The sequence below is a fragment of the Tachysurus vachellii genome, chromosome 24 (assembly GCF_030014155.1).
Source record: "Tachysurus vachellii isolate PV-2020 chromosome 24, HZAU_Pvac_v1, whole genome shotgun sequence".
In the NCBI taxonomy this organism is placed as follows: domain Eukaryota; kingdom Metazoa; phylum Chordata; class Actinopteri; order Siluriformes; family Bagridae; genus Tachysurus; species Tachysurus vachellii.
Window position 1 is genome coordinate 15,663,815 of NC_083483.1, and position 26,572 is coordinate 15,690,386.

The window sequence follows — 26,572 nt, forward strand, 5'->3', positions numbered from 1 at the left end:
TTTGGTCGCTCTCCAGGGTGGCTCCCAAGCTCTCAATGGCATTGAGCATTTCTTTGGGATTCACTAAGGAAAGAAACGGTTCAAAAAGGCACAAAGGAACTGGTCCATGGCTACTCTCTCAGAGACCCCCGTAGTGGTGAGGGCATGATATTGTGCAGTTTATCCATCTGTGACTGTGGGTCGAGGCCTGGGGCATACCTCCATTTGTGTAGTGTGTTGTCACTGTAAGACTTATGTTTTGTAAACATTAGAGAAAAAATCCCTAATCTCATTAATCAGTTTTCTAACCTATCAGAAACAGACCAAATGCAAGTAGTACTGAATGAGGGCATCCATGCAATTGTTTCATCTCTGAGCTGCACATACTCAGAAATCAGTTAAAGCTCTGATCACATATTGCTGGACAGTCTTACAGTACACAGTCAACATACATTTTGCTTATTCTATTTCTAACTTATTATAATGTGTTATATTATATCTTTATATATTTTGTACATTTAAAATGTTATCTATTATATTTTTCTAATTTCCCTTTCTATATTGATTCTTTGGCAAACCTCGAGCCAATAGCCCTTGAGTATGAGATGTGACAGGGCTTATAATTTATTGAATGTAGTTGCTTATGAGTCTGAAAAGAGAGATTGACTGGACTGGTACATGTCGTTTGTGAATGAAATGCACCAGATGTTGAGCAATATTAATGGCGAACAGAGCACGACTTGTGTAGTTTGGCATATTTGCAGCAAAGAAAGAAGTTTACACTTTACCCTTGTAATGAAAACAGTGTAATAAAGCAATATGATGGTTAAATGTGACATAAACGCAAATTAACAGTAATTTTTACTTGAGTTGAGCTAATTGAGGGCATCAGGTAATGAATTAAAAATAATTAAAATATATATATTTTTTATTTTTGTTATTGTTTAATGTTAACAGTTTTCTTCTTTTAAATTAAATTACTTCATGATGTTTGAGTCATTTCATACACTTCTCTAAAAACTGTGAAACAAATGGTCAACATTGCATTGCAGTTGGGGCTGTGAAGGGAGCAGCAATCAGCAGAAAGTGGCTGCAAAGCACAGTTATAGGTACTGTGCACATATGCTTGTTTATATATTCATATTTATCATAGTACACAACTCCCACACAATTAACACAGTCCCAGTTTTATTAATGTATAAATGTCTGACCAAACTGTGTGCTTTGGTCAGCTAAACCATTTATTTGGACTTATTACTTACTTTGGATTTATTTAATGAGTAGATTAGGCACACATTTTAATAAAGCCAAATCAGTTTTTTGTAACAAGTATATGTTCGTTTTCTTAAGACATAACACACAAGAAACTTTATATTACATAAATACACCTCCTGCTAATATGAATAAATGGTCACTGAGCGAATCAGTGAACGAATCTGAACGGATAATTTTGGTGAATAAACTGAAAATGAATCTCTTGACAGAATCAGAATTTAATTCTACCACTAGTGCACATGCTTCTTCCCCTCTGTTTAAGCACTGCTCATGTGCAGGTGTTAATGTCTTAAAGCGGAATAATTTCAGTTGAACTGTTGAATAAAACTAAAAAAATAAGCTGTTCATGCATGCATAAAGCAGTCGTGTGTCCAGAGAATTCTTAATTTTTCATATTAAAATGATGTTGCAATTAGTAACAAATCAAACAAGTCAAACAGATGTCTTTTTTATGAATTTGTAAGTGTTAGAAAGGGTGTAGAGCATAATTTAATTGTGTTAAAGAGAACTAAGGCACTGTATTAGTATTAATAATTCAGTTTTGTCTGGTGGTCACGTGATTGTCCTGTTGCGCCCGCCATATTAGTGAACAAATATAACTAGAGGGAAAAAATGGCTTCTAGTCAACTAACTTCTGAAGACAAACTGGATTATCAACAAAGCTGATATAATATACTGCGGCACATATGTTTCCCCCGCAAACTGCCAATATTTATCTGTTAACGACTTAAACTGGCAGAAAACTCACCTCACCACGAACAGCTGATCTGGGTAATTTAAAAAAATAACATTTAGTGATGGGGGGCATGGTGGCTTAGTGGTGAGCACGTTCGCCTCACACCTCCAGGGTTGGGGGTTCGATTTGCATGTTCTCCCCGTGCCTCGGGGGTTTCCTACAGGTACTCCGGTTTCCTCCCCCGGTCCAAAGATATGCATGGTAGGTTGATCGGCATTTCTGGAAAATTGTCCGTAGTGTGTGATTGCGTGAGTGAATGAGTGTGTGTGTGTGCCCTGCGATGGGTTGGCACTCCGTCCAGGGTGTATCCTGCCTTGATGCCCGATGACACCTGAGATAGGCACAAGCTCCCCGTGACCCGAGGTAGGATAAGCGGTAGAAAATGAATGAATGAAGGATAATTAGTCTTGCTAGTCTCTTGAAAGATGATGAATGATCATCATCATCATCCACATCAATCTCTGTCTCATCACCCGAGTTCAGTCACTCATTTAAAACTTTACTAATCTTTTTTTCTTATTTATTTATTTATTTATTTATTTATTTATTTATTTATTTAGATTTAAATTTTTAAAGTAGAAGTTAGTCCTTGGCATCAGTTTCCTGCCTTAAGTATTCCTTCACACTGTGATGCTCCTACATGCACAAAAACAATTGGAACATTTTAGAAGCAATGTAAACAAATTAAACTGATCTCTTGCACCAACAAGGCAGCTAACTGTAGTGCATCAATTTATAAATGTATATTGATTACATGTAGCTGCACAGAATCATCCATCTTCTCACTTGTTCAAGCCAGGTTCGAATACTAAAGGATCACGCATGCATCAGTGACTTCATCTACTTCTGTGCCATTAATGGGTTAGAGAAGTTATGTCGGTTTAGACTTTTATCCTGCCACAAATCTGCATGAAACTTTTTTGGGATATTTTTAAATCAGTATTTTTAAAGCGATCAACTAGGAAAGAAAAACAAAGAAAACTGAAGCGTGAATCAAAAGATGAAATTACAAGCAAATAAAGAATAAGTAAGGAAATTAAGTTTTATTTTTATTTTATTTTTTCAATATTATAATTTGCCCATATAATTTTTTTAGATAGACGTCAAAGTTTTTTCTTGGAAAAACATGACCACCTCACACATTTTTTCAATATTACTAGGCTACATATGTTTTGGGAAAAAACTGCCACAGATTATGATGTATTAGCAGCCTTGTCTGCTTGTTTATTTTCTTTTATGTCTGGTTTTGATTTGTATAATTGTGTGTGTGTGTGTGTGTGTGTGTGTGTGTGTGTGCGAGAGAGAGAGAGAGAGAGAGAGAGAGAGAGAGATTTTATTAAATTGAATACATTTATATTAAGATAATGTTTATTTTATTAAATATATTTGATTTATATTAATATAATTAATACCCTTTATTGTGATTGTCACATTAAACACAAATCGAATTTTTTTTTTAAAACTAATCAATTTAAATGGAAACTGTTGACTGCTTTGTCTAATATGAGCATGACTCTTATTTTAATAAAATCTTTACTCAAAATAAATGCACATTCTTGTAAACATGAGCTACAACTTAAGTTCCCCCAGCATGTCGTCAATACCACCTTGAGATCTGACATTGTCTTGGTATCTGAGGCAACAAAGAACCTGGTCATGTTGGAGCTCACTGTGCCATGGGAGGATCGAATGGAGGAAGATTTTGAGCGAGGGCGAAATATGAAGGCCTCGTCAACGACTGCCATAACCAAGGCTGGAAGGCAAGGTGCTTACCTGTGGAGGTGGGGTGCAGAGGCTTTGCAGGGCAGTCCCTCTATAGGGCCTACACTGCACTCGGCAGCACGGGTGAGAGAAGAAGAAGGGCTATCTGTAATAGCACAGAGGCTGCAGAGAAGGCTTCGAGGTGGCTCTGGATCAAAAGAGCAGATCCGTGGACAAATGCTGCTAGGGCACAAGCTGAGGCTTGATCAACCTCTGTTGGGTCACCTGAAGGAGGGTGTCTGATGTTTCGAAAGACCCGAAACACCCAATGAGATCAGGAACATCACTGATGATGTGCCCTAGCTTAGCATCAGTTGATGTATCATTACAACATTTATATTAAGATAATTTTTATTTTATTAAATATATTTGATTTATATTAATATAATTAATACCCTTTATTGTGTATTGTCATATTAAACACATCAATTTTTTTTTTAAACTAATCAATTTAAATGGAAACTGTTGACTGCTTTGTCTAATATGAGCAAGACTCTTATTTTAATAAAACCTTTACTCAAAATAAACATTCACATTCTTGTAAACATGAGCTACACAGGGTTAATTCAATGTTTTTTTGACACATTTAAAAAATCGTTAACTGATTGTCAGTTTATTTATTTATTTATTAAGATATCACATGTTTTTACATTTTTGGATGAATGCTAATGTGAATATTTGCTTAGGTGAGTAATGTAAGTAAATTCTCCATCACAGAAAAAAATTTTTAGTTGTAGAGAGAAAAAACAATATATGTTTATGTAGTGCACCCAAAGTCCTTAAGCATATGAGACAGTGCACCAATGCCGATGTAAGTTTCTTTGTACTGACGAGTTTGACCTTCCTCGCTTGTGGGCCAGTATTCAATCCAAGTCTGCTCACCCAGGATGTACTGCAGCCTGACAACAACAAATGATACAAATGAGGGCTCATTCACACAGACAACACTATTAACAAACTTGGCCAAATACTACAGAGATGTGTGTTTTCCCTCTTTAACTACATCAAATTTAGCCCATGATGCCCGTGGTGATTAGTTGATGAAAGAACATACTTTCCCTCTGTCCTCGGTAGGTCAGCACTGTGGCCCATGATGAGGTAGCTCTTGCCTTCCACAAATCCAAAAGACTGTCTGCAATTAGCATGACCCATGAATGTCCTTATTTTGTCAAGTACATCATGGTCAGTACCTGTAAAATAAAACCCAAACACATGCATTTGTATGGATACACTGGATCTTTTGTGAGATAGACATGGATATAGAGAGTCGAATAAAACACTGTCACAGTCTCTCATATGGGTGTTAGTAAAGATTGTAGGATCTCCAGACCAGAAAGCATTAAAAATGTGTCATGGACTCCAAGTGAGGCTGATTATCAAGAACAAACAATGTTTTATATAATAGGCATTAATTGAATAATATACAGGGGTCACGGTGGCTTAGTGGTTAGCACGTTCGCCTCACACCTCCAGGGTCGGGGTTCGATTCCCGCCTCCACCTTGTGTGTGTGGAGTTTGCATGTTCTCCCCGTGCCTTGGGGGTTTCCTCCGGGTACTCCGGTTTCCTCCCCCGGTCCAAAGACATGCATGGTAGGTTGATTGGCATCTGGAAAATTGTCCCTAGTGTGTGATTGCGTGAGTGAATGAGAGTGTGTGTGTGTGCCCTGCGATGGGTTGGCACTCCGTCCAGGGTGTATCCTGCCTTGATGCCCGATGACGCCTGAGATAGGCACAGGCTCCCCGTGACCCGAGGTAGTTCGGATAAGCGGTAGAAGATGAATGAATGAATGAATGAATGAATAATATACAGAACATGAGCCAAAAATAATTCCCACTTTTGTTTCCAGTCTTTACCCTAATCAATCAAAATTCATCCCAAATCCAGAATAGATTTGAATTAAAAATCATGAAACTAGTATTATGCACCAAATCCAACCATGTCCGGTGTGTATATGTACACCTTGAACATACACATGTGTAACATCTCATCCTGCTATACCCCGTCTCAGTAAACGGAGGGAGCCCCTAACGGAGTTCTGAACCACTTCCGGTCCGGGCTACTTCTGGGATTCTATACTACAAAGACAGCTTGCATGTTAGCTTCAGCACACAGTTTTATTAGTTCATAGCTAGGTATGTTTTCTGTATTTGCTTTTTTGTGCATGGTCTTTAACTGCCCTAGGTTTGTGTTTTTGTCTGCTGTATTTTGGCATACCAAGGTTACTGTGTTTTTCATGCATGTTCTCTCATTTACGATCGTTTGGATTATGTAGTGGATGGGTTGCAGAAATTGTTTGGTTTGAGTTATGCAAACCTTTATGCAATTAATATTCAATGTTGTGGACTGTGAAATATGTTAGTTCCTGTTATTTCATACTTGATATACTCTTTTTCATGTACATCACCCTGTATGGTTAAAAACAAGCATAACCATGACCTTGGATTGATGCATATTTCTTGGTGTGACTCTTCTACATTACTGTGATCTACTGTCATACAGATATATAAATAAGACCTACCTTCTTTCAGGACGTCTTCAATCTTCATTTAATAATAATCTGTGTTTGGGCTGTGGTCCACTCTTATTAATTTCACTTTATAAGCTGAAAAATATATTAAGTAATGTATATTATTACTTTAAATGTTATTTTATCTTTTATACATACACCTATAATACTAATACTGTATATTTATTACAGAGATTTGATTTATTAGATATTAAAGCTTGACATGAGTACATTGAGTGAGCAATGGTAAGGTACATGCAGATAGGATGTATCTGTGTGTCTGAATCTGGTGTTTAAATAGTTGTCGATGTTTACCGTAATCCATGCCAGCTTCACAAGCTTTCTTCTCTCGTTCTTCCTCACCAATTTTTTGTTTTTTCTGGACACTGCAGTTTTCTGTCAGGGAATATAGACCATTTCTCCCTTAGGTGCAGACTTTTTATTGCATAACCGTCATCATTATTAAAATACATCATGAAACATGATCATTCTTATTTTCTAATCCTAACAAGAAGTAAACATCACAACTAGAAACGTATGTACAGAAGGCACACATGTTAGATAGAAGGCCAAGATTTAAGGGACTTAAAGTAGCCTATAAAGGAATGCCATTTCTTTAATAAGTTACTCTTTCCAGAATATCAAATCTAAAAACAATGCAAATTTTTCTAGCATAACTCGAAATCAGATTTAAAATGTATAACAATGAATAATCAGCAGTAAGTGACAGTTTGGTTTCATTACCTGAGCACACCAAGCCCTTAAGCAAAGAGAAAGACCTTAAAGTGAAGGACAATGGTTCAATGGCCAGTGAGAACAACAGTTTCCCTCTCCTAGCTTAAAATTTCTGGATCTTACATTATTAATATGCACGCTTGCCTGTGGTGAGACATATAAAACGTGTACCCAGGAAATACAATTGTTACCAAACCCACATTTCTGAGGCACTGCCAAAAGATCAAGTGTAATCACGACCAAACGTCAAGTGTAATCACAACCAAAGATGTTTGGAATAAATTACATTTAGAAGAGTGCAAATATTAAAAAATAGCTCTCCCTCTGATAAAACCTGTCTGCTCCTCAGATATAATCTTTGAAAGTATGTTTTCCATTTAAGAAGCCAACATTTTAGCCAAAATCTTGGCATTTACTTTTTTCAAAAAGAGGGGATTATAAGAGCTTCAAGACTTTTTTTAGAAGCAGAATTACAGATGCTTGTGTGAGCATCTCTGGTAGGAAGCCCTGCTCTAAGGATTCATGGGGAAATAAATGTAGACAATTTACTCAACAGGGGGGCACGGTGGCTTAGTGGTTAGCACGTTCGCCTCACACCTCCAGGGTCGGGGTTCGATTCCTGTGCCTAGGGGGTTTCCTCCGGGTACTCCGGTTTCCTCCCCCGGTCCAAAGACATGCATGGTAGGTTGATTGGCATCTCTGGAAATTGAGTGAATGAGAGTGTGTGTGTGCCCTGCGATGGGTTGGCACTCCGTCCAGGGTGTATCCTGCCTTGATGCCCGATGACGCCTGAGATAGGCACAGGCTCCCCGTGACCCGAGGTACTTCGGATAAGTGGTAGAAAATGAATGAATGAATTTACTCAACAACACCCCCCCCCAGATATACAATTTCCTTGTATGGTGTTTTAATTGATGTGCTAAGAGCTGGCAATCTTTATCACCATGTTTATAATAAGAATCACTGGTTTGCAATAGAAGTCATTCAGCCGCTGTTGTCATATTAAGTCTGCAGATCAAGATGCCATTTAAACTGGACTGAAGGGGTGTTTGCCAGCTGCTGGTCGAGTTGAAAAATAAAAAATCCACATCCCAAATGATGCAAACCTATGTACTGACTCCAACTGGAGCCATCCCATACAACTAGTGCTCATAAAGAGAGGATGTAAACCTGCAGAATACACCAATAGTTAATAATAGTGAAAATGCATAGTTATTCAACCATTACATTAAACCCAGTTTAACTCAGCTTGAAAAACTTTACACCTACAGTATGAGTTTACATCAGTTGAGAAACAAGACACTGAACATATTAAAAAAAAGTATATGAAAACACAATAGTACCAATTAAACAACACAAACAGTGTCTCGATCTTAAGAGACCCTAATGCAATGCTTAAGGCATAATGCCACAGGGTTAATTCAGCCAATGTACTCGACCATGCTCAGATATTTATAGGTCAATTGATTCTACCCGGTGAGGTACTAAGGAATTGATGTCATGATTTTTCGAAAAAAAATCAAAGCTATCAAACAAACCTTGATGTGGACACTAGGTGATAGACAGAAGAGAAGCATAATGCTGAAATATAGTGTAATTCTACAGGGTCCTTCTGGAAAATCTGACCATTTATTACACAATGCAAAATATTATATCTTTATTATATCTTATTCCAATTGTTTATATTTATTGCATTTGTCAGCTGTAAATATGTCTACCTTCAGCACAGTGGCACAGATCTTTCTGGTGACTGCACAATCTGTCCAGGGCTCCATCTTTCTTTGTAGGATGGTAGAACTTCATACAGCGTTCCCCTACAAACAACACAAGGGTTTGTGTGTGTGTGTGTGTGTGTGTGTGTGTGTGTGTTTGCGCATGCCTTTGTGTGGGTTTATGTGTTCATTTTTTACCTGGAGAGTAGTAATCATACACACTGACAGCAGCCGGTTGAAGCAAAGCAACGTTATTTATCTTGTGCACTCTGAATACAATCCTGTCTGGGAAAGAGTGTGATACCTGACAAGAGAGCAAATTAGCTTAAACAGAGAAACTTTTACAACACTTTAATACCTTAAAAATTGAAAGTAAAATATCCTTCATTATACCTTATCTAAATACATGATGAGGGAGCCTCGTTCTGAAAGCTGCTTGTCCATCTCAAACTTCTGTATGTATTTGTCCCTTCCAATGGTTAGCTAAGATTATAAATGTAATAAAAACAGATGCCAGACATTAGCTTCTGCGAAAACATTTCTCATGTTTGTTGTTTGAATTTATCATCACAGAACTGTCTGTAAGTATTTTTCAGATTTCTGCTTACGTCTTGAAGATCATTTTCATCCACCACAAATCCTGTCAGCAAGCCGATATCCAAAATACTCATAGTGGCATTTCTTTCTGGATCCTTAAATCTGCAATGATGTATAAAAATGGACAATGTCAATATTTTTTTTATAAAAACCTTTAAACAAACACCGAAATTAGCAATTAAAAAAAACTACATGGCCTTTATTTTGCAGTATACTTACTGAATGTTAATGATGACCTCATAACTTTCTTGGGCATCTGGGTAAGATACTGAGAGAGAATATGTATAACATCAATAACATAGCATAGCAGGGATATTTTATATATCTCAGAATAAAATTATTGTTAGGCAAATTTATATATTATTTTGGTATCACAAATGAAAATAAAGTGTTTTTTTTATGGGGGCGGGGGTAGAGGGATATAAACATGAGCTAAAATTTACCCTTTGATTCTTGTCTCATTTCAACAGAAAGATCAAACATTTTGCAGTCGCTCTTCTTTTCTTCGGGTCTAGCATAATAAAGTGTTGTTATCTATGAAAAAGAGGAATTAGTTTTATTTTTTGTAATAAACTACAATACAATACAAAACAAAGGACTTTTTAACCATAATACTCACTTTGAGAACTCCAGCACCAGTTCCCGTAGCAGTAACATTAAACTCTTGCCCGAGCTGAACCTGTAAAAATCTAGGTATTGAAACCTTCATTTTGTAACATATGATGTGCTGTGCACTTTTCCATACTGTGGATGAAACTAATGACTTTTAGAAGCAAACAAGACATATTTTTCAACATTGAGATCATATAGCTGCTTGTAAACTCTTTGTTGCCCCTAGCTTTCTTATTTTGGTGTTCCAAGATGATGTAAGGAAAATCCTATAGGATCATCTATACTTTATTCATGTTTAATCATCCACTTTAATTAGCAGGTCTTTACTAATTAGCATTTAAATGAAGAGATTGGTTGATTCTCAAAACTGCCACATTCCCAATTATATAAAAAGTCTGGGTAATGAGAGAATCTTTTTCTTCCTAAAACAGTTGCGGTTCAGGGACACTTGTAATTTCACATTGAAGGTTGAAAATGTTTGACATGACTTTTTTTTACATTAAAAAACTGTGATTTTTAACAGGGCCGTGCAGACATTTTATATTCACTATGTTATCAATTTAGTAAATCTTAAAACTATCATAACACAGAGCCTCTGAGACAGTGAACTACAGTAGCTAGCCTTGACTGCTGTGAGCTTTACTGTCTTCCAGCAGAACTGTGTTCATAAAATGTTAATCCATCTTTATTGAGATCAGAACACATCACACACCAGTAGAAGCAAAAATTAAAATTAAATTAAAAAAATTCTATTTATAAACACACAGTTTTCTAATAACCTTGTCTGAGCGTGTAAGATGTGCAGAGTTCTTGTTGAAATTCCATTTTTTTGATGACTTCGGCCACTGACGCTCACATCCACAGTCAGATTTGTATTCTGAAGATCTTTTACTTGTTTATAGAACTCAGCCACTGCTTGGAACACCAGTATGGTTGCCTAGATGACATGTAATTTTTTTTTTAATTGATTGTCAACTGAAACAAATTTACAGTGGTGCTTGAAAGTTAAAGCTTGAATGCTTTAGAATTTTATCTATTTCTGTGAGTAGACAAAATGAACTAAATCAAACAAATGAAACAAATATTTCATACTTGGTCATTTATTTAAATTGAAAAATGATTTAGTATTACATACAAGTGCATCTCAATAAAATAGAATGCCTTGGAAAAGTTCATTTATTTCAGTAATTCAACTCAAATAGTGAAACTTGTGTATTATATAAATTCAGTACACACAGACTGAAGTAGTTTAAGTCTTTGGTACTTTTAATTGTGATGATTTTGGCTCACATTTAACAAAAACCCACCAACTCACTATATCAAAAAATTATAATACTTCATAAGACCAATAAAAAAAAAACATTTTTAGTTAATTGTTGGCCTTCTGGAAAGCATGTTCATTTACTGTATATGTACTCAATACATAGTAGGGGCTCCTATTTCTTTAACCCTTCTGCAGACCTGGAGTCAATTTGACTCATCTGAAAAGTTTAATGTGTCGTAACTTGGGTTTCCTTCCACATATTTGCCTGAAATTTACCAGGATTGTTCCAAATTATGAACTTTGCAAGTAAAATTAATTTTGTCTATTTTTGTTGAATTATGTGTTCGTAAATTAAATACTTTCCTCCTCATGTCATGCCGGGTCAATTTGACCCAGCCACATTTAGTGGGGCAATGGGTCACACTTTTGCCTTTTTCAGTGCAATGAACATACATACAGACACAAAAATGCACACAAAGAACGTCCACTAACACACGCACCCAAAACACACACTCACACACACACACACGTGATTATTGTAGAATTTGTGATTTATAAGCATTCAAGTCAATTTGGCCTGAAAAGAAAACAGATTTTATTATTTGCTGACATTAAAAATGGTCAAAATGGTTTCAAAACAATCTACTGGCTTAGAAATATACCAGCCTGTAATTGTGCATCAACTTTTGTGCCTCTATAGTGAAAATAATTCAAAATTTCTGTTTTTTTTTTTTTTTACTATAAAAAGGAGGCATTTTTGCATATAAATAAGGTTTATTATACCAAATATTACAAAGATTTTTGCAAAATATATGTTAGTAATATGACTGCATATAATATGACTGCATATATATAATATGACTGCATGTTAATATGCAGTCAAAACAGACAAGGTCAGCTTAACTCTGCGCTCCTAATTTGTATAGGAATGCAGACGAGGTCTGCAGAAGGGTTAATTACTGCCTCAATTTGGTGTGGCATGGAGGAGATCAGTCTGTGGCACTGCTGAGGTGGTATGGAAGCCCAGTGGCCTTCAGCTCATCTGAATTTTTTTATTTCTCATTTTCCTCTTGTCAATTTTTTGAGATAGTGAGCTGGTGGGTTTTTGTTAAATGTGAGCCAAAATCATCACAATGAAAAGAACCAAAGACTTAAACTACTTCAGTCTGTGTGTACTGAATTTATATAATACACAGGTTTCACTATTTGAGTTAAATTACTGAAATAAATTAACTTTTTCGCGACATTCTAATTTGTTGAGATGTACCTGTATATGTGAGTGGCATATGTATGTGATACTGTTGTGCAGCAATAACTGCACGTAAACATAATTGTTGATAAATCCTCAATGGCTGAACAGTACTGAACAGCTACAACTTTGGAATATTGCTGGGTTATCTTACATGAATTCCTTGCTCCAGGTCCTTCCACAACATTTCTTTTGGATTAAGGCTTTGACTTGGACATTCCAAAACTTTGTTTCTCTTTGACCATTTTTTTGGCAGAACAATTGTGTGCTTGGGGTCATTATATTGCTGCATAAACCTTTTTCTGTTGAGATTCAGTTCATGGACAGATTTCCTGAATTTGTTTTTGTAGAATTCACTGGTATCATTTTAAATTTAAGTTCTCCTTGCCCAGATGTAGCAAAACAGGCCAAAACCATGATACTATCACCACCATGTTTCACAGAAGGCATAATGTTCTCATGCTGCAATGTATTGTTTTCCTTTCTCTAAACATAACACTTCTCATTTAAACCAAAAAGGTATATTTGGAGCCCCATCTGTCCACAAACTATTTTTCCTAGAACTTTCCTAGACTAGTGTTTTTCTTCTTGAGTCTGTAGAGGTGTAACTTTCACCCTGATGAGCAACAAAAACTCTTATGAGGTCCTCATTAATTTCCTTTGTTTATGACACTCTTCCACAAAAACGTGTTGTGAAAATCAGACTCTGATGGATCCCTGTTCTTTAAGTAATACTGGGCTTTCACTGACACCTGATTGTCATACCATTGATTGAAAATGAATGGACTAATTTGACAATCAAATTAACTTCTAGTCCTAAGGGTTTTACCACTCACATATGTATTATTGATCCATTTTTCTGAATAAATAAATGAACAAATATATTATTTTAATCCCCAGTGTTTAATTGTTTTCACTTTGTCTACTTTTAGGACTGTAGGTTCACAAACATACATTCACCGCTCTACTTACCTCATGAACAACAAATACTGTTGGCAACACACATTCTTGAATGTATGTTTTTACAGTTTACTGAATTCTGAAAATTAAATTGTTACTTTGCCTTTCTTCCACATCAGAATTATAAAATAGAAAAACCTACCTGGGTGGTGCCATGACCCCGGTAAGGACTGCTCTGCCTATTGAGCCAATTAACAGCTTTTCCTGCTGCGTCAAACTCCTTTGCTTTTACCAGAGCCAGCAAGGCATACGCTGTTGCCTCCAGGGAGAAGTGATCTCCTCCCGCAACATGCCAGTAAGAACCGTCTGTACATACGGTATAGGAAGGAATAAAAATTTGCTCCATAAAGGATTGAACTAAAAGGATTTTAAGAGTTACTGACCTCCAGAGGAAAACTGCAGCAGACGCTGTTTGTTAAACTTGCCAGCATTGGCCAAGGCATATGAAGACATTGCAACTGCATACGGATTGGTCAAAGAGGGGAGTCTTTTTACCAGATACTCAGTGGCCTTCCTGGAAGACTCTGGAAGACTCTACATGACAGAAAAGGGTAGAATTATATGCATAATTCTACAAAAGCTGGTCAATGTCCTTGATTGTTTTGATTTATTAGTGATAAATGGTGTGATAAGTTGACATACTCCAACTGATTTAGCACAAAGATGTTGTCCTTCTTGCAGGGCAATCAAGACAAATGCTGTCAGAGATGCATCAGCATCTTTACCTCGTACATCACCCTGGAATAGCACAGAAAATTCTTTACAGTAAACTTAAAGGTGGGGTGCATGATGTTTGAGAAATGCTTCAGAAAACTGAGTCAGGCCGACTAACAAAACAAACGTCTAGCCAATTAGCAGAAAGGGGCGTGTCTTGTCAATATGCGCATGTGTGACATTAGCTGAAAATGATTGGAACATTAACAGATAAAACATTGGCAGATAAAACGCAAAGCGAAAAAAGGCTTATGATAAGGCAAAAAGCAGGAGCCATGTTAATATAGGATCAGCTTTCCAACGCTGGAGAGAACTGAACGTCTTCCGTGTGAAACAGAGCTAAACCTTTCACAGAACAACACACAGTATTACAAAAACACATTTGTATTACCATAGTATTACTCATTGAGTTGATTTATTGATAAAAATATCCCTTCAGCCAGCTGCAATAGCAGATTCCGCTATAATAGTTGCCTGGGTTACGTATGTATGTGTGGGGCGGAGATATCAAAACAGGGCTGACACCCATTTGGGTTAGGGGCGTGTTTGTTTTGGTGATTTCAAATGGCAACATTGGCATTCAAACATTTTGCACCCCACCTTTAAGTACACCAGATTTCACAAAAATTGTTGCTGTAAGGTTTTTTGTACATGTCACTAATTTAAGACCAAACAAATATAAGCTCAACTTACAACCATCTCTCCATGATAGACTGGAGCATTTTCTATAAATGAGCCATCTGGCATCTGTGAGTTGAGATTTAACCACTTGAGGGCGCTGCAAAGAATATCTTCATTTATCGTGATTAGGTCACTAGCCAGAGCAAAGACTTTGGACACGTATGCTGTCAACCTTTAACACAGAAAAAACAAGCAATCAACATATGGCAGATGGAATACCGTGCAAGAACTGAAGAATTACCCAATTGTAACTTTCACCATGTGCTACTAGGTGTATGTGTCCATGTACCATAAGAACCATCAGGTTTACGGAATGTAAGTTCTTGTACATATCCTAAGAGAGGGGGAAAGATAAGGATCATTTTCTTAGTCTTACGAGTTCCAATACACTAACTGTAATTAACTGCACTCGTAATTTAAAATTCTTAAATTATAAAATATTTTCATAAAAGCTCATCAGAAAGCTCTAAAACACTTGAGTAGAGCTAAGCTGTGGATCCAGATAATTTTGACACACTCTGGGATAGCTCTGAACACCAGAAACACTATCTATCCCATGAAATAAAACTAGACCCCAATATTCTAGCATGAAAAAGTGGCACAGCAGATAGCATAAAAGATTCAAATGTCAATGACTGAAAGTCTATTTAGATACTAGACAGAATTTGCAATTAAAATTTGACAAATGAATTTCATATAAATGATTTTCAGGTTGCTTCAAGAACAGCTTGATGAACAAAATGGCCAATAACCATTTTATACTGGTACATTTGTGGCCTTACAAAACCTTAAATGATTTTGATCTTTAGTGTTTTAGAAGAGTCTTTTCACTTGTCTGGATGTGTTTGATAGCCTCATTACGTCGGTGCAGGCCAACTCTTTCCCACTGGTTGGTGGTATCTAAGTAGTGTGTGGCAATTAGAGGCAATGTCATAAAGATCATGTTTTGCTCTCCACAGCCATGGGGTTGGACGATCAAGCTCCCCATAAACTCTCCACTGATGACCTCCTCAATTGTCTGACTTAACTCCTCACCTTCAAGAAAATATAGGAATAGCAAGATTGTTGTTAGAATGGACAAGCAGGTAAACTTTGTTGCAGCAAGCACTGTATATTATGACATGGCATAATATATACTTTGTCTTAAAGAAGTGAAAGTGAAAGTGACGTGACATACGGCTAAGTATGGTGACCCATACTCAGAATTCATTCTCTGCATTTAACCCATCCAAAGTGCACACACAGGCCCTATACTCGAACCCCCAACCTTAGGGTTAGGAGTCAAACTCTCTAACCATTAGGCCACGACTGCCCCCCAAAGATAAAATACAAATAACGATACAATAAAATAATTATGGGAGGAGAATTGTGAGTGTTTCCATCTTTTCCCAGCCCTGAGTCCATTATTACGCAAAACAATAAAAAATAAGCTGCAGAGAAAGGGGAGTAGAAAAGGGGTAGATAATTAATATATAGAGATTCATAATTAAATAAAACCAGGATAAATTGGCAGTAAATGTTTTTACAATGTATTAAAATTAAATGGGGGGGAAAAGTTACAATAATCTGGTTGCATAATTGTTCACACCCATTTATATATATTTTTATATGTTGTGGATGTGTTCAGAATGGACCTAATTCATTCAATCTCATATTCAAAGTAAGTTTCATACAACTGTCATCAGTGAAATTATTATTATTATTATTATTATTATTATTATTATTATTATTATTATTATTATTATTATCCATAAATAAGCATGTTGCAGTTGGTTTTGTCCGACTGCTGAAGCCATGCTCTGCAAAGAGCTAACAAATCATACATACTATCTCATATGTGGAAAGCTGTTGATCAGGACTAATGGCAACATTACAAAACATCAGGATGTCCCTCAAAATGTATAAAATGACAAGACAAAAATTATCCACATTAAATGAGCTGCAGGAATATCTGACAAGTACTGATTATGCCTTGAGTTAGCATACAGAGAGAAGGAGATGCAGGCAACAGCTTGATGTTGAGCTAACAAACTGTCTCTGAACATGGACAAAAGAGATGGTTGTTTTCTTCAGGAGAACATGGAGAGAAAATCCCCTATCCTGACTACAGGGGGCTCTATTGCGAACGTCCTGAGCAGCTGTATTACTGACTGGTTTAGGAACTGTCTGTCTCGGACCACAAGACCCTGAAGTGGATAGTGAGGGCACCTGAGAAAGTCAGTCTCTCTTCCTTCCATCGCAAAAATTTACACCACATGTTGAATCCGCAAAGCCATCAGCATTGCGGATTACCTCATCAAACAATCATGTTGCTTACCTATCGTCCAAAAAGCTACTAGTAGTAAGCAGGTAATTTATATGATGACATAGATGCATGTTCCTGAATCAGAAAAGATGGTGTATTGTGTCCACTAAAAAAAAAAAAATGTGTACAGTATGTTGAGTGGAACTCTCTGTATACATCAGTATAACGAAAGGATTTTTTTCTGTTTAAATCTGTCTTCCAGGCAATTGTAAATAAAAATAGCTCAGACACCCCTGTAACACCTTAAGTTTTTAATTTTCTTATTCCTGGAAGAACCATTATTGACGTTCTGGCCCATTAATGCTAAGATTGATAACATCTCTGTCCTCTTGTGATTTACATAAAACTATGCCACTGTATATGAGTATATGATGGGAATGACATTTAAAATGAACCTTAGGTGACAAAACTTGAATTGGTCAATATTGGCCTATATTAATTTGTTAGATTTTATACCAGCCACAGTGATATAAGTTTGTGCTTCAGAGTTTGGAATCTTCCCAGGTGGTATATCAGTCTTCATATGCACAACTTGAATGCCACCTAAAAAAAAAACAAACAGAAAGAATAACAGAAATAGTAATAAATTAAAACTTATTTAAGCATATAAAATGTAGAAACATTTTTTGTGGAATAAATTCTTAAACAAATAGGGAGAAAAATCATGAAGTGTTTGCTGTTGCTTAAGTACAGAATATAGAAGATCTCACCAGGTACTTTAGAGGGATTTAATTCCAAATTTTGTTCTGGGAGTTCAGTTAGCACACCTTCTGACTGAGGAAGGGAAAACAGATTCAGACCTTATGTTGATCTAAGCAGTGAATTTGATTGCATCATAGTATCATATAATATATTTTTTTTATATTTCTTTCCTCACATCTATAATAATGTTTGTGTTTCAATGTTTTTTCAGCACCAAATAACTAGTACTTTAACATTTAGCCCATGCTTGTTAAGGGTTTAGCTAAATCATTCACATACTGTATAATCTGCTCATACTCACCACCACCTTCAGGGTTTTTAGTACTCCATCACTAAGTGATGAACTAGCAGCCTTCACCTCTATGACATGTTTCCCCAGTTCCATGGGAATAATCACATAAGGGATGGAAATGGTGGACTCGGCTTCAACATTAACTATTGTACGGTATTTCTTCTTTTTACTGGCTGCGCTACAAATATGCTCTGTCTCAAAGAAATCCACTCGCACCTGGTGGAAAGAGGAAGTCCAACAGATGTCATCAGTGTGAGGAGAAAATAGGCAATAGGTTAGGAAGCAGACAAAAATATGAGTTATGAAGTGGATTATGTGGCAGTTTCATTCATAAAGATTCATAAAGCAATTAAATTTTATCCTGGACTAGGTGGCTGTGTATCCAGAGCCTGGAACTGTCGGGTGATGCAGAAATCAAGACAGACTTTATATTGATTTATCAAAGGACATTGTGCATCAGAGAACCTGTATAAAATGTATGTGAAGAACAACTACACAGTAAAACTACAGTGCACCACCCTGTTTCCATGAACTTGTGAAATAAAGTTTTATTTTATTTTTATGTGTATCTGCAGACAACACTAAACATACCTTCATGTTCTCACTGGAGAAGTTATGCAGAACAGCCTTGATTTCTAGTTGTTCATTGCGAACTGCTGAGTAAGGTAGCCTGAGATCCACAAAGAAATCCTTTTCCACTGTCATTTCATAGGGATCAGCTACACAGATGCCTACATGGTAAAAAATATGCTTCATATTCCATTCAACATATGCAGGTGTCTGTTTTAGATTTTAGATGCATCACTCTACTTCATATGTTAAAATGATACGGGACTGACCATGGGTCTTGGACATACTGATGACTAGGACTTGCCAGGTAGTAATAGAGTTTAAGACATTGTCTTTCTCCAAGGTGAGGCTTGTTTGATCACTACAGGGGAAAGAGCAGATCTGAATAGTACTACCAAGTTTCTTTAAGCATGTAGTAATAATAAAAATCCTGGATTATTGCAATTACCATGGAATGTTTTCTTCACAATCTGGCAGGTCAATGCTCTTCCACATCCAGCTCTCACGGAAATTTGTTCGAGGGATAATATCATCAGAGCTTATGAATTCATCATCATCATCTTCACCTGAACAAATTTATGTTTGTAAATTATGCCTTGGACAAGAAGCAAACATTCAACATTGTGGAGAAGTGAATACCATTGCATGTAACTGTTTTTTTGTGCTTTGGTATATTGGTATATTTATTATTATTATTATTATTATTATTATTATTATTATTATTATTATTATTATTATTATTATTATCATCATCATCATTTATGCTTATCTAGTAAACACTAGAAATAAAAAAAAATAAAGCTCAAATTTAATTACATTTTAACTATTATTAATATTATTATTATTATTATTATTATTATTATTATTATTTTAAAAATCTCTAATAACTCATTACAACAAAGTAGGTTCTTACTGCGAGCCAAAAGCAACAAGTCTTTTTGCTCATCTTTGCGTTTTTGGATCTCGTTACAGCAGTCCAGGAAGGCCTTGACACACTCTGCACCATCCAAAATGAATGACGCTCTCCGTTCACATGTGTAGCCCAGCCTGTTCTGCCTCAGTCCGTCTGCACAGCATTTCTTCTGTTCACTGTTGTATTTAGAAACTTAAAAAGGGTAAATGGTAAAAATCGGCAATGAGAAATTTAAATCCGTCCGTCTGCCTGTCAGTCTATCTATCTATCTATATTGTTTTTTTAACAGAAAATGTGTGGCAAGTGTTATTTTAATGACTACATAAGTAAACAAAATAGGTGAAAAATACGTCTAGCTTCTTACTCAGTGTTTGGGTAACCTGGAGTAGAGTCTCTGCTCTCCGTTTTCTCTTCAGTGGTGTAGGACACTCAGGAGCTATTAAAAAAAGGAAATTCTCAGAATGAAACAACTTGTAACTGAAGTCTATACCTGTAGTTTTTCCCCCATAATTTTGTACCTCTTTAATATGTTATCAGTTTGTATCGCATCACTGTTCAATTCTGGATTTTCATATTGGTAAGATGTTAATTTTCGGTACCAGCTGCAAATAAAAATGATATATTTATGTGTTTATTCTAATTTCTTATCATTTCTATAGTATCAGCTCATTCACATGACCTTGAGAGATACACCACATAATCTAACTGTCATTTAACAAAGAAAAGCAAAAATTATATGGCCTAATATTTATGGACCCCTGGTCATTACACCATGTGCTTGTTAAAACATCCATTCTAGATTTAGTCCTGTTTTGTTGTTTTAAAAACCTCCACTCCTTTGGGAAGGGTTTCCATTAGATTTTGAAGCATGATATGGTGAACTTTTCAGAGAATTTTTTGTTAAAGTCCTGTTGATATGCTTTAAAAGTAGATAATAATTCACTTTAGCATGGTAACGGTAATTGCTTCATCTCATTAATTGCTGTTGATTAATGTTTTAAAACAGTGAGGGCAAAAGTGAAAACCAAAATAACAGGCAAAAAGGTAATACACAGGAAAACACAGCATAGAGAAAATCTGCAAAGCAACATAACTTTGAATGTAGTATAAGTAAATTTGCTAATCCTGTAGTGTATGTAGAATAATTTTATTCATCGTGTAGAAACAATATCAGCAATGAAATTAGCTAGGTGTCTGTGTGTGCACACAGGAATGTGGGTGATATGGACCACATGTATGGTATATTTTAGCTTAATGTGTCCAATTTATTTGCATTGGAATGTAAGCATATATGGCGATATAGCCTAGACCTAGGAAGAGTGGCCCCACAGTTCGTATAGTCGTGGGGGCCCTAGACATGAAACAGATGTTGGGATGATGTTTAGGATGATGTGGGCAACCTATATATTGGTTGCAATGAGTTAGATCGGGAGTCGCTCTGTAGACCGGCTCAGGCTGTTATTGCATGAGAATAAAAGCCTTATTCCTCTGGCAACAAAATCCTTGCGATGTTCTTTTCACCAGAGTGGTCTTTCTTTTTTTTTTTCTTTATAGTTTGCCCATACATACCTACACGTCGTGTACCAGATGTTTCAATATTCACACAAAGGATCCCTCTGATGAATGGGAGGAGAATTATCAGGCGTGGATGTTACCGAACCCCCCCCATAAAATACACATAATTCTTCTTGGCTGCCCCAGGGTCTAAGGCCTGGTTGATCAGGGTCAGTGGCATGGAATTCTGTGAGCTGGGTCAAGAATGTCTTGGGTGTTGACCCATGATCTTTTCTTCGGGACTGTATCTCTCCCAGGCAACCAGGTATTGCAACTGCCCTCTCCTCCTGCTGGTGTCCAGAATTGTGTGAATCACACATGCCATCATGCCATCTATTGCGATGGGTAGTGGTGGCATAATGTGGCTGTCTGCGGGGCTACACGTTTGTGGGTTTTAGGAGGGAGACATGGTAGGATAGAGAAATATGGTAGTCTGCTGGTAACTCCAATCTGTAGGTAACCGCATTTTTCCTGTTTGATATGGGGTGTACTTGGTGTCGCACTATGTACTGCCTTTGAATGTGCACATGAGCACTTTCCCATACCTCTCCATTGGTATATTTGATCGCTTTTCCAAGCAGTGGAACAGTGATGGCTGATAACCCAGGATGCACTAAAATGGTGTGAGGCTGGATGCTGTCTATGTTCAAGACTTTTTGGGCATATAGAAAGTAAGCACATTTGACGTGTCCTGTCAATAGACAGCCTAGTGCTGGAAAAACTTCACATTGCGGGAGGAAGCCCTTACATGTCTGTGAACCACAGTCCAATTTTTCTGGGAGTGTCATACACACCACCTTATTCATGGTGTGGTGGGGGCAGCGAGAGCTTGTAGCAAGCAGGTGTTGGTGGCTTGTAGGTTAACAAGCTGATCCTGTTAGCTTGTCCTTGTTGGGTGACCATAGCTTCCAACTGTTGTACATACACTAGGTCCATTGTAGGTGAAGTATCCTATAATGATTGAGATGTAGAATCCATGTGCAGAATAAAACAGTTTAATAAAAATCCAGGGCAGAATAAATCCAAAATGTTAGGCAAAAACAGGGTAAGTATAAACAGGCAGCTAGTATCCAAAACCAGAAGAATCAGTTCAGCAAACATCCCAAAAGGGCAAGGGAAAAGCGACAGGCAAAACGATAATACACAGGAAAAAACACTATAGAGAAAATAACATGGCTTGGTAATGCAGGGTGAGTTGACGTTTCTTTGAAAAACAACATAGCTTAAAGTAGTATAAATATAGTCTTAATTTTGAAGAAGAGTGTTGCAGAAGTGTCAATACTCAGGTAAAGGCTTCTTCTGGTGAATGGCAGGAGAATTATCAGGCATGGATGTTACCCTGTTTGATTGAATTTTTTTAATGTTATTTTTTATTTAAAAATAAAATACTTTTACCTGTTCTTTCATTGGTGCCACCTAATTTATCAGACTCAAACAGTAGACCTGCATCATAGAAAACCTCCATACTGTCTTTGCCACTGCCTGCTGTACAGCCAGTGTCATGCTTCTCAATAATGTCCCAGATCTGTTGATGGAAAAGTACATGTTATGTAGATATGTACAATGTATTTTCTCTATTAATATTAGATTAGCCAGGACACCGTTTTGTGCCTTTACCTGATTCCTGAGAAAAACTTAAATCATGAGTCCATAAGATACATGGTTAATAATAGAATTAAAAAATGCTGCCAGATATTACTGACCTTAGTCTGTGTGAGTTTGTTCTTGTTGAGGACAAAGACAGCTTTATCCACTGCTACCAGACCAACCTTGGCTTTTGGATCCCGGTAACAGTGAGTTGAAATTCTTCACCAGGCTTAAAAGTATTCTTTTTCCTCTTTTTTATATCCAGTGTCAGCTATATTGCATAAAAAATATGAAAAAGAAAGGGAGAAAACAAATACATTAGGGGTGGACAAATTCCTTACCTAACCCACTGGGCAAATAGAAGCTGCAGTGCTCTACCTATTCTGATTTTTTTGATTGGCTGGAAACTGACTAGGCAAACAATGTAATATCTTATTGTAAGCTAATCAAGTGCAGACTAAAGGAAATAAAGTAGTATATTAACATTTATGACATTTGGCAGAAACCCTTATGCAGTATAACTTACATTTATCTCATTCATACAGCTGAGCAGTTAAAGGTTAAACAGTAGCAGGTTGGTAGTCCTCAGATTTGAACTCATTTAAGGCATTTGGCAGACCACCTTATTTAATGTGACCTACAAATGTGCTTTGAAGAGTCCATCAATGAATAAATCAATTCTGATTTACTAATAAAGACTAAGGAAACCATCAGTTTCTGTTGTCCCAAACCCTGATGGGAGGAAGTAGAGATTTTTCGAAAATAAATCGAAAATATATGGCAAATATTAGTAAGCATGTATTTAAGTATAATCAAGGAAGAGGTGTCAAGGAAGCGGGTTTGTACGCAGGTAGATCAACCAGCGTACAAACCCGCCGAATCAGCATGGATACAGAAGTCAGACTCCTTAAATCGATTTTAAAACAGTTCATAGATGCATCCATGCATTCATAAGTGCAGGACGATTATGAATCACTAAAAGTTTTTAAAATTTCTTACCAGAGCAGCAGCAGCTAATAGCGCCAGCGTTCACCCGGAAGTGTTCATAGGCAAGTGTTTTGTCTGGCAGAGTGATGGTCTGGCAGATTTTCTTAATCTTTTCATGAAAGGAGGCAAATTCTTTAGTGGTCAGGGAGGATAAAGCTTGAAGCAGAAGCTTTAAGATTTTCCTTGTAGAAAGCAGTCTTGGCAGAAGTCATGTCCAAGACGAATTTGGACAGGAGTGCATGGTAAGAGATCTATGTCAATTAGTAGTTTCTTCCACTATCTCAACACAGATCCTAGCTTGCTGCACAACATATTTGACAACCAAGGTGCAGGACAAGAAGTATTTTACAAGAACTCATGTTTCCAATCAGTAAACTTCCAAAGAAAACAAAATCAATTCAGCACAGACTCAATTTAATTAAAAAAGAAATAAATAATAAAACGAGAGAGAGAGAAAGATACGCATCACATTTTATTTCAGTGATTAGTGGAACCACCAATGACATCTGTGAATCCTCTAGGATATGTGCAGGCCTGGTTAGTTGTTTGGTTGGTTGTTCAACTCCAACTTTAACACACCATGTCTTCATAGAGCGTGCTTTGTGCACAGGGACATATCTTGCTGGAACTTCTTTTGGCCAGTGAATGTTCCAGTGAACGCAATACTTCTGGCCACAGAGTGTATTTTGTGTGTGTAACTCCCTACAATCCTGATGTACTCCTGAACTTACAAGAATACAAGTTATTATATTCAGTATAATATTTTAACTTAGTTTGAGAAGGAATCAGATTGCCTACCGTTCCCATGCATGTGTCAGTCACGTCGACCCAGATGGAGTCAGACACAACTTCTGAGGATCCTACGTGGTAATACGCAACCACTTGAAATGAGGGAAGCAAGTCCTTGGTGACCGGTAGAGACAGAGTAGCTGCCAGGTTTCCCATTCTTATAAACTTGTGTCCTTGTACAATCTGTCCTTTACTAAGGATCTAACACAAAGAAAATCAACCAAGTTATTTTTAGTTACCAAAGTTCAGTTTAAGTTTTAGGTCTAGCCACAGGCTTGGCATTATTATTAGTGTAATACACAAGCCAGTAGAACTACTTCACAATACCACCAAGATCTTTAAATGTACAGTATATGTAAGAGATACCAACCAGATAAGTTACATCTTGATTGGGGACAGCAGTTTTGAAGATTACATCGATGTTCAACTGATCACCAATTTTCAGTTCTGCAGCATCTACACTTAAATGTAGGTAATTGCCAGAGCCTCCTTTGGTGGTGTAAGGTTGAGCAGTCATCTTGTTTTCAGCTTGTCTTTTATCAGGTATGCCTTGGGATAAGGTTCTCGCCTGGTTATATGGCAAAATCATTTTAGTTTAGTCTAAAATGCTTTAATACTTTTGACAAACATCTTGGCAACTGAAAAGATGGTTTACCAGTTTGGCCTATGATTTTTTTTTTATAAGCTAGGACTTTTAAATATTATGTTTCCTGATAATTCCAGTTCTATTATATTTATGATATAAACACAAGTTGATATGCAGTCATTACATTTTCACCATAAAACCCTATTTTACATGACTCACAGTGATATGTAGTGGCTTATCTCCTCCGTGGGTGTTCACAATGGCCTTGGCCATGCCGTTAGTCTTTGTTCGAGCCTTAACCTCACCAGGCTGGATCAGTATGTCCACATTTACAGCAGGTGACTCGTCCGGATTGGTCACATAAACCTTTTCAAATCCAGATCAGACATACATTGTAATCGATGTAGTTCAATGGGACTAACTGGGATTACACTTATCTGGTGTTTCAGCAAATATTTAAATCATTTATCAGTTGTAAGATTGTAAAGAGCTTGCATTAGGTATAAAGGCATGCATACTGTGACATCGAAAGACATTCCTGGATGGAAGAATTTTGGGGTTCTTTTGAACTGGATGGTGTAGGGTGATGTCACAATTTGAATGCCCCCCTTCTGTGCTTCAACAATTTCACTACCTGAAATATTATTAATGATAAATGACAGCTGAAAAGATCTATATACATACATACATACATACATACACAATTGCTGGGATCTTACCAGTCTCAGTTATAACACTGACAGAAATGTACAAAAAGCTTCTGACCAGTTGATTAATATCAGGGAAGGAGCGTAGGATCATCTCTTTAGTGAGCTCAGCACGTCCCTCTCCATTAATGATCTATGTGTAACATAAAATTCTACACGTGAGTAGTATTAGTAATGTACAATTGTCCTGGAAATTTTGTACACACGACAAACTTGAACTTAAAACTACTAACCATATATAAATACATCATTGGGAATGAACAGATAATGTGTTTTAAACACACTCAAATACAGCTATGAAAGGGTGCTGCATTATTTGTAATTAATTCATTAAAAATATTCATATATGACAGCTCTTCTCTTGGCACCCTGTCATACGCTTTCTCTAAGTCTACAAACACACAGTGCAACTCCCTCTGACCATCCCTATACTTCTCCATCAACATTCTCAGAGCAAAAATTGCATCTGTTGTGCTCTTTCTCGGCATGAAGCCATACTGCTGCTCACAAATTTCCACCACCTTCCTTAACCTAGCTTCCACTACTCTTTCCCACAACTTCATTGTATGGCTCATCAACTTTATCCCCCTATAGTTGCTGCAACTCTGCACGTCACCCTTATTCTTAAAGATCGGCACTAACACACTCCTTCTCCATTCCTCAGGCATCCTCTCACTTTCTAATACCCTGTTGAACAAACTAGTTAAAAATTCCACTGCTGCCTCTCCTAGACACTTCCAGACCTCTACCGGGATGTCGTCAGGACCAACTGCCTTTCCACTTTTCATCCTCTTCAAG

The 26,572-nt window shown here is 36.8% G+C and overlaps 1 pseudogene; it reads right to left on the reverse strand.

Moving 5' to 3' along the window:
• Positions 1–4,414: 4,414 nt before the first annotated feature.
• LOC132839482 (complement C3-like) overlaps positions 4,415–26,572 on the reverse strand; it is a 49,142-nt pseudogene continuing 26,984 nt past the window's right edge.